We start from the raw sequence: 10,912 nt of genomic DNA, 5'->3' as shown, positions 1-10,912 counted from the left end.
CGGATCGCGCAATTTCAATTCATCCACAATATGTAAACGACGTAAAAGACATTAAGATGATATTTCTACAATGCTCCGCGCAGCATTAGGAGGTAATTCCACTATAAGTTCACTTATTTTGTATTCAGTCAACGCGAATGAATTCGTTTTTGCTAATTTGTAATCCAAAATTAATTTTACTTTTTGTTATCTTTCATTTCTTATTGTATTATTTGTTTAATAGTCACACCAACAAACCTACTACAAGTGTTTTTAAGCGCCGAATCAGCATCAAAATCTTAATAAAAAAACGTCCCATATTTAGCGTCATCATTTAGTTTTTATCTTCATTTTATGCAATTTTATTTTTAATTTTTCATTTGCGTACGAACTTATTCACCAATATATGTATGTTGCTGCTATTTTCTTGGTTACTGTACAACATGCCAGCGATAACTGGGCGCGTTAACGAGTTAACGGTTTGCTTGATTGCCCGGTTGGCGTGCTTATGTTGAAATCAGTTTTAATATGATTGAAGAGTACAAACTCAGTTGCGTTCCAGGTCGCGTCAACGATTTCTACACATTTGCATAAGACAATGTTCGAAAACAAGTTGCGAAGTTCGCTAATTGGTTGCCAAAATAGATTTTCAAATGATGTAGCTACTTAAGTGTCAGAACTTCATACACAATATTTCAACGATAAATATTCAAACTATATTATGGTATACATATATGGACATAGGTGTGAATTCCATAAGTCTGCTAAGAGACTAGCGTGGATTTAGTAGCCGGTGAAACCAATTGCGAAAAGTTCTTGTTTTTTATTTACGAGTTATTAATTAACTTGTCAGCACAGTATTAAACAGCCCGAAAATTTTATTAATTTCTAATAACCTAAAAGGCGTTACTTGTATCACCATTTGCGTGTCAAAGATCTTGATTAGTTTAAAGCTTAAATAAGTGTAATACTTTGTATACATATGTAATTGTAGTGAGTTGGCTTGATGTATAGTTAGTCACTGTGAACTGAATTAGCAAAATAATCCTTTTAAAAATCGTCCGTAAAACATTTAACAAGAAACAGATGAATTCTTTAGCCATAATCTGCCCAGAAACAACTGACATTACTTGAAACTGTGAACTCCACATAAGAAAATGTTTTACGTGTAACAATAGAAAAGAATAATAGAAACCAGCATAGATTCGTAACATCTCTGATCCAGATCAGATGTCAAAAAACAAGAAAAAAAGTTAAATTCGGCTGTACAGTACCTATACTACTCTTTATAAATGCCGAAGATTCCTTACAAACACCTGATTGTGATCGGTCAGTTTGTATGGCAGATATATGGCAGCTACATAGTGACAACACAACAATTTTTTCGGAGATTGCCGTACATCTGCGGTTCCAACAAATGAGCAGTTTCCTAAGAAGAAAAGAACTTCTGCCAAATTTTAGATAGTTCGCGTATATACAGAAATACAGACAGACAGACGGACATGGCTAAATTGACTGAGCTCGTCATGCTGATCATTTAACTATATATAACATATAACATATTTTATAGGGTCTACGACGTTTTCTTTTGGGTATTAAGACTTCGTAGCAATCTTAACATACCCAACTCTGGGTATATTTACATGGGACAACAGAGGTATACAGAAGAAAGTATATATATCTCCTTAAACTGTTATATTTAGGTGCATAATGAACTGAATTATCGCAAAAACGCGACCGATGGTGGACTTCACATCCTCTTTCAAAACAACCAACCAGTCGATTTTTTATATCTGTCCGATCATACAAGTCTTACAAAAAAGTTGTCAAGTTGTTTGTTCGCTTCGTCACACTACAAGGCTTGGACTGCTATAAGTTCCCACTACCGCTTGTTAAACGAAATGAAATTCTGTATATGAGAACTGTGAACATCATCTTAAATAAAAATCATTCCAGGCCAAATAGACAACAGCTGCTATTTTAAATATTCATACAGTTTTATCACAATATACCACCTTCCAGAGTTGTATGAGATAAGGCGAACCAAAGCGTACGGTCTTTTAGACTCAATTATCAATCTACGGCTAATCAGAATAATATAATCGCTATTGGAACTGCATAATCTTGAATAAATTGGTTCTATTTAACGACAATTTAAACATCTAACTGTTAATGTTAGTTCTGTTTGTTTTCAAATAAATAATGAAGAGAAGCAAATTTGCCTATGAGGAATGAGGACAAGATGAAATGAAATAAAATTACTGACGTTGTTATATCCTCAAAACAGAATGTTTTAGTTTCAGTTTAGTTTTAGTATATGGTTTCGGCACGAGTAACATTTAAATTTAAAATATTCTGAATAGGCTTAGCATTAAAAAGGTCATGTTTTTTGAAGACAATATTAAATTTGACATATTAACATTAGAATTGTCACTCCTATTGAACGCCCTTGTATTGGCCTATGTCGGGCGAATTCCTACATGAGTTTATGGATACTCCAAATCCCATTCAAAGTATTTCAAAAGCCTGCTTCAATCTTCACACCGCAATTTTGCAAACCTATTAACTCACCTACATATCTATGTATATTATATAATAGATAGCTGTACCATATAACGGATTTGTTCTGTTGCCAGACGAGAAACAGAAATGAAGATATACTTGTATGTATGATCATCGAAATTTTAATCAATGATTAAATAACAAATTCCACAGAAATTTATTTTGAGATACTCTTTTATTCGAAAACACGTTTTCACATATTTGAATTGACGTCAAAGAATTATCTTTGCGATTTTAATCTTCTATTCGCTTATAAATTAGTTTAATACTTCTATATATCTATGGGACAACTGTAGTTAGGAAGATACAACAAATTATTAAATTGTGTGGAATCTGTGTTTAATCAGGCCTTTCAGGCATATCCTTTCGTACTTTTTAAGTCTATGGTACCATTTACGCTTTATATTGAAGTCGTTCAGTTAAATTTAGGGGTTGGAGATATTAATTAATTATAAGAAAAGCTACCATATTTGAAGGAAATAAATCCTTTTGAGTTTGCGTTATATTTGTATGACCAAAACTGAAGCCTGCGGGCCGTTGTTTGTGCCAAAACCATTATCAAGCCATATATTTCTCAACAAACGAGTCACGTGAAACCGAAAATGATTAATATTGGCTCTCAATGCCTGCCTGCAATAGGGTGAAGCAATACTTGGATAGAAATTATGTAGATTACAGTTTGGTTGAAAAGTTTCAGCGCTCAAAATGAAAAAATACTTTTTTTGGTACGAAATATATTTTTTTATTCAATTTAATCTAACTTTAATACACTTATTTCAATGATCCTCCAATAATACTCGTATTCGCTTGTAATATCTTCTTCGACGAAAAACGCTTTCCACAAAGAAATTGTTTCAGGTTTCAAAAGAAGTAGTAGTCGCAGGTGCCAAACCTTGTAAATACGATGTATGCTCAAGCAGTTCGTACTTTAATTCGTTCAACTTTGCCGTTGTTAAAACACCTTTGTGACCAGGTGCATTGTCTTGATGAAAAATTATTTTTTTGTGCTGCAAACCAGCTCTTTTCTCACGAATTTTTCATCCAGCTGATCCAAAAGGCTGCAATAATATTCACAGTTGACCTTACCTTTCTGCAGATATTAAATTAACAAAACTCCTTTTGAAACCAAAAAACTGATGCGATAACCGCCTTTGCTGATCATTGTGACTTCACCTGCTTTGGTGCTGAACAACCAGCTTCAGTCCATTGTAAACTTTCTTGTTTCAATTTAGGATCATGGTGGTAGATCCAAGTCTCATCCATAGTTATAAAACGACGCCAGAAATGGGTTTTATTTTACCTTAAACGCTTCAAATTATGCTGAAAAATTTTTTTTCGATACAAAATTTTGTTGAATTGTTAACGTGTTCGGCACTAACTTTACAAACAGCTTTTCCATATGTAATGCTCTATATAAATTATGAAGTACTCGTTCATCTGAGATGCCTATGGCATTAGAAATTTCACGCTTAGTCAACCGTGGATCTTCACTAAGAATATTATGACCTTGCTCAATCATTTCTGGTGTGGTTGCGGTTTTGCGGATCGAGCCTAATACGACCACGTTTAAATTCCCCAGCACAAAATTCAAAGGGGGTTTTAACGGTGAGGACTCCTTATATTCTTCTAACAAAAAGTTCATAAATTTTCTTTACTTTTAAACCCTTCAAAACAAATAATCTAATCAATGCTCGATATTCAATTCTTTCCATATTAAAAAAGTAGTCTAACACGTCAACTTCAAATGGCTTGCAAACAAATAATTCATTGACAGAATGACTTCTAACTTTGCATGTGTTCTCACGACAGATGTACCAACCTGGGAAAAAAATATTTTGGAGCTAGTAGTGCCATTTCTTGGTGAAAATTGAAACTTTGCAACCAACCTGTATTCTTGATTCGAATGATGCTTCAATTAAGTTTGAGAACTGTAATAATACGATCGAACAACGCCAAAATTTTGCAATCAAGGTGATCTACCCAGACTTTTAATTTAAAATCTTGAATTAAGGTCTATTGTCGTTTGAAAGAAAAATATAATGAACAAGATGTCTTAAGTAAAAGAAAGGAAGACTATGAAAGTTTAAGAGTTCATTTTGTTAACAACGTAGCTCGTTGAAATCTTTTTCTCTATCATGATTGATGTACCTCACGTTCCAAGTTGTACCAAGTTTAAATTATATATACACATATATTTATTTTCGTAAGTCTATTTGCAATTTCAATATTTAATCTTGTATTTTAAACTTTTTGGGGGACTTATTTTTGTTATTATTGTACATATATGAACATGTATATGGTACATATATATGTTCAAAAATGGCATAAAAGTGCGATGAGCAACTGCGAAGATGCCGATGCCGTAATTAATTATGGTCTTTGGATTAATCTAACAAACCAGCAAGTTAAGTTGTTTTGTGGCTCTTGTAGGCCTTGATTTTTTATTAACAGCTTTAGTAGCTTACACAATATAAATTAATTTGGTATAAAATTAATTTTACGATTATTGAATTTTAAGTTGCTCTCAACGAGGAGTGTTTTAGGCATAGATGTTATTTATTTGCATATACTCGTAAATGAGCATTGAACATACACATAAAATAGTACAAAACTTATACACATGGCTAGATGTGAATCAATAATTAGATTGTGTTTCTTATTAACAAATTGATAAAGGAAATTTTGAAAATTGTGATATCATGAATTTCCAGTTTTCAAAGAAATTGTTTAAGGATTTTTAGGATTATTTCTGTCTTCACAAATCACGAACTCAACACTATTAAAAATATATTTCCAGCTGTTAATGGGCATGTGTACCTTCTCTTTCCTTTCCACTTCTCTTAAATTTCTTTACCAAAACGCCAACCACAATAAGCAAAATCAAACCAAAGGAGATGTTGTTAAAAGCAACGGAGATCAGATTCTATGTAGTTAATTGATTAATTTCGAGTACTCCTCCCTTTCCTCAGATCTTCAACTGCTACGTTACTGCATTCTAGTTACAAGACGGGCATGACTAAATCAACTCAGCTCATCATGCTGATCATTTATATATACATTTCATAGGATCTACGGCGTTTCATTCTGGGTGTTACAAAATTCGTGGCAAACTTAATATACTCTATTCAGGATATAAATATACAACAATGCCTTTGGAATGGTATGCAATCATTTCTCTATCACCAAAGTATCGTATTGATGGGATTTTTGCGAACAGTACTGGTTGGATACCCAATGATTTACTTTTGTTCCGTAGAATATTGAGTAAACTACGAAGAACCAGAATGCATGATTCGAAGATGTTGGATGGTTTTTTGTTTCAATTTTTTTTGTATAGAAATATGTCCCATTTAACGGAAGTTGTTATTTACATATATAATATACAGCATTGAACTGCCACCGCAGTAATAAATAAGCAAAACAACTCGAAGTATGAAGACAATTTATGAAAGGTTTAACAAGACACTGATAGCTATAGCACGCTGATCCTCAGCTTGAAGGTGCAGTTATTTTGAAGAGGTGTGCTAAAACACATTCAACCTATACATATACATTTATTTATTTAATTAATTCCATTATGGCTTCAAATGCGAATGGAAACTCATATCAATATCAATGACAAATAAATACAATAAAATATACAAACTGATCAGCTAGTAGATTTGCTTTAATCGCACGATTAACGCTTCAAATATATTTTTTTTCTCACTAATTCTCTTTTGTATCTGCAGGCTGCTTAATTATTTGCGGGAGTGACAGTCACTGATGAAAGCTACAAACTATTACACAAACCAACCATCAATATGAACGAAATACCAAACCCATCAAAGCAGATAAAAGAAAAAACATAAGAAATAAAACAAAAACATCAAAACAAGAAAAAACTTTAACTTCGGTTGCACCAAAGCTATAATACCCCAAATACAAAGGTTTCTTACAAGAACTAGATTCCGATTGTTCAATTTATATTGCAGCTATATGATAAAGTGTTTTGATCTGTACAATTTCTTCGAAGAATACATTGTTGCTTCAAACAATAACTCGTGGCTATTTTCGTGAAGATAGCTCGTCAAATAAAAAAGTTTTCCATGCAAGCGCTTAATTTCGATCATTCAGTTAATACGGCAGCTATATGCTCTAGTTATCCGATCTAGTATATACGGACGAACGGACAGACGGAGCAACAGACGGACATGGCTAAATCAACTCAGCTCATCATGCAGATCATTTATGTATATACAAGTATTTTATAGGATCTCTGACAAATTTAATATACCCTCCTCACTACATAAAAATACAACCAATTTAAGAAACATAACATTGGAAAAAATGGCAATAAAAATTAATATATATTTTAATTTAAAAAATAAATAAATAAAAGCAAAAGGGGAAAAAGTTTTATAACTAAAAATTAAAATAACAAGCAAGGAAGTTATAAGTTCGGGTGTAACCGAACATTTTATACTCTCGCAACTTGCAAAAATCAAAGCCGGGAAATAACTTCAGGTGTTGGCACAATTTTATATTAAAGGAAGTATTGACCCGGTTCAACCCATTTATGCACGAAAACCTACTATTATCGAAAGTTTCATTTATTTATTTCATTATATGAATTTAAATTATATATCTTACACACTGACCGATATTTTCGATAAAAAGTCAACTATGGGCACTGGGGTCCACATATTCACTTCCTTGGGGCTTGAACAGTTTTCGTTCGATTAAGACAATTTTTGATCACAATGTGGCATGCTTCAAACGCATTATTCATTTTTACCCCTAGATAAACATTGTTGCATGAATTGCATGGTGGAAAGTGAAAGAATCAGATGGAATTTTCAATGGTGTTCTATGGGAAATAGGCGTGGTTGTAATCCGATTTTGCCCATTTTCGCACTATAATATAAAAATATGAGAAGAATGTTCTGTACCGTTGGTTGAAATCCGTTCAGCAGATCACAATATATGGGTTTTCACCTAAAATTGGGCGGTGCCACTCTTACTGTCTAATTAAAATTTATTGTCTCTGGCGTGCTTAATGCTTGATTTATCGCGCTTTTAGTAGTTTTTAACAGTACCGTTATATGGGGAGTGAGCAGTGAATTTTGTTATTTTAACTTTAGCAGTTTAGGAGATATGCACGTTAAACCTATTAAGGGGCGGGACCACGCGCACTTTTTAAAATACTTTTAAACTGCATATGCCCTTCCCTAATGTGATCCTCTATACCAAATAACAGTCTTGTATCTTATTGTGGTGCTCAGTTAGGGCAATTTATTTGTTTTCGATTAATGGCGTTTTGTGGGCGTGGCAGGGGTACGATTATGTCCATCTGCAATACCAACCATCTTACGGTACCAAGAAACATGTGTACCAAGTTTCATAAAGATATCTCAATTTTTACTCAAGTTACAGCTTGCATAGACGGATGGATGGACGGTCGGATAGATAGTCACCCGGATTTCAACGATTAGTTTTAGGTGATACACCAACCGTTAGGTGAACAAAACTATTATACTCTGTACGAACATGTTGCGTGGCACCGCCCACATTTAGGTTAAAACCATATCTAGAGCCCTACTCGACTGATTTCAATCAAATTTGGTCAACATTCCTACATCACAAAGTGTAAATGGGCAACGCCTACTTTTAATATAACACAGTTTAAAATTCCATCTGATTTTTTCACTTTACAGTACACAAATTAAGAACCGATCAATCTCTTCATAAAAAAATTTGCACGAACAGTGCCAACTTATGACCAAAAATTGTCCAAATCGGATCAAAACTATTCAATCCCCCAGATACCGAATATTGTGAACATTTTATCGAAAATATTGGTCAACCCGTCAGATATCTATAAGTTGCGAGAGTATAATATGTTTGGTTAAACCCGAACTTAGCCATTTCTTACTTATTTTTCTAATTTTCTTTTGTAGCTTATTATCGGGAAATTCTCTTTTGAGGAAGAACTTATGACGGGAATTCCCTATTTCATCAGAATGTATGTTATTAAATACCCGCTATTAGTATTTTCAATACCAAATTTATGACGAGAATTTCTTAATCTATCGGGAAGTATTAATCCGTGAATTTTTTAAGCCATATTTTTTCTATTTATTACAAAACTTCTCTATACCTAGTACTTACGCTTGGAAGATACTGGCTGAGTTTACTAGTTGGATAAAGAGACAGATTTCGAGATCATCGGAGTATACATCTCCTCCTACTCCGCAGTTCATTCTATGAGCAGCACATGCAAGAATATATAGAGCGCATCAGTCGGACATGATTTAATAGCCCCAGTAACCCGTGCACAGGCTCTGTATGTCTAAGTATTCTTTTGCAGGTGTAGTAGGCCATATACGCTTTATTTGTTATTTTCCAATGTAAAATTTTAACCTTTGTAGGGCTCTTTCCATAATCTCACTGATTGTGGAAGGAACGATCCCTGATATCATCAACATTATGTTGTCTACATATGCTACTTCTTTCACCCCTTCTCCATTGAGTAGAAGTAGTATTCCATTCAGCGCCACTACCCATGAAAGCGCGGAAAGAATACCTTCTTGAGAAGTGCCTCTGCTTACTTAGCTTCTTTGTATCACTGAACATTTGATGCTATAATCATTCTGTTCATAAACATCGATCGTGTCTATCTGCACACCATGTAATCTATGCCACCATGTGGCAGAGAATCAATAATCGTGCTTATTTCTATATTGTTGAAGGTTCCTTCTACATTTATCATTCGATAAGGTATCCGTTAGAATTAATTTTTTATGCAAGTCCATTAGCCTTTCTTGAACCTTCAGCATGAAGGTGGTGAGGCTTATAGGTCTAAAATCTTTTGCGTTATCATGTGTTCTTCTGCCCGGTTAAGGAGGAACACCACCTTGACTCTTTTTCAGCTTCTTGGGATGTAACATAGTTGGATGCTAGCGATATATATTATTTCTAGCCTCAAAACCATAGGTTTTGGCTTCTGCATTATTATGGGAATAATCCCATCTGGACCAGCCGCTTTAAATGGCAAGAAGCTATTTATAGCGTATATAATTTTCTTCTTGCTTACTATTTTGTCGGATCGGTCTGCCGTATTTGTTTGTCAGGTTGTATCTCCACAGCGGTTTGCTGGCTACTAGAAAAGTGTGTTCCAGGAGTTCTTCAAGAGATTAATGTGGGCTTATCGCTCCAATTACATATCCTCAAATTACTATTTAAATTATATTGCAATAGTGACTTACCCCTGGCGTTTGTGTTGGTGCTTCCCAATATAAGGTGCCTCGCATTGACGTCACACCCTATTATGATATCTGCTCTTTTGTTTTCCTCTGTCAGTTTTACTTGTACCCCTAGGTAGCATGTCCCGGTATGGGCCATGTATGATAACACCCGACAGAAGTTACCTCCTTCCTGTTCCACCCTCACCACTGTGTTAACTACTGAGCTATAATTAGGTCAAAGAAATGGCTTTATATTTTTATATATATATTTATATATTTTATACATGCCTTTGGTTTACCTTCATTTTGCTTATAATAGATGTTGTAGTTCCTGCTGTTTGATCACGTAGTTTTCTTAAAAGGGTTGTCAGATTTGCAGTAGCACTTTTTGAGTGATGTAGATTTATCTGAACGCATCTATGTTTCTTTGGCATTCTCTTGTATCGCCACCTCTTATAGCAACTGGTTGGCGTCGTAGACCAGAGTTCCCATCGCTTCGTTTTGCGAGTGATTACTGCTGTGGGTACTTTGGTTGGTACCCACTATATTTATTGCTGTGTACTCCGGCGTACTATGGCTGGTACACCCGGGAGCTATCTTATTCGTCTTCTGACTGGAGGCGAGGAGGGGGTAGGTCGTCAATGTATTGGTATCTGTTGTTTTTATACTCTCGCAACCTGTTGCTAAAGAGTATAATAGTTTTGTTCATCTAACGGTTGTTTGTATCACTTAAAACTAATCGAGTTAGATATAGAGTTATATATACATAAATGATCAGAATGAAAAAACGAGTTGAAATCCGGGTGACTGTCTGTCCGTCCGTCCATCCGTTCGTCTGTACAAACTGTAACTTGAGTAAAAAAAAGATATCTTTTTGAAACTTGGTAGACATGTTTCTTGGTACCGTAAGATAATTTGTGTTGCAGATGGGCGTAATCGGATGACTGCCACGCCCACAAAACGCCATCAATCAAAAACAAATAAATTGCCATAACTAAGCTTCACAATAAGATACAAGACTGTTATTTGTTAAAAATGATCACATTAGGGAGGGGGTCGGTAGCTTAAAAAAGTGCGAGTTATCCCGCCCCTAATAGATTTAGTGTGCATATCTTCTAAGCCTCTTAGATATTGTATAATAACGA

The sequence above is a fragment of the Bactrocera oleae genome, chromosome 6 (assembly GCF_042242935.1).
Source record: "Bactrocera oleae isolate idBacOlea1 chromosome 6, idBacOlea1, whole genome shotgun sequence".
Classification (NCBI taxonomy): domain Eukaryota; kingdom Metazoa; phylum Arthropoda; class Insecta; order Diptera; family Tephritidae; genus Bactrocera; species Bactrocera oleae.
This window is presented reverse-complemented; position numbering follows the sequence as displayed.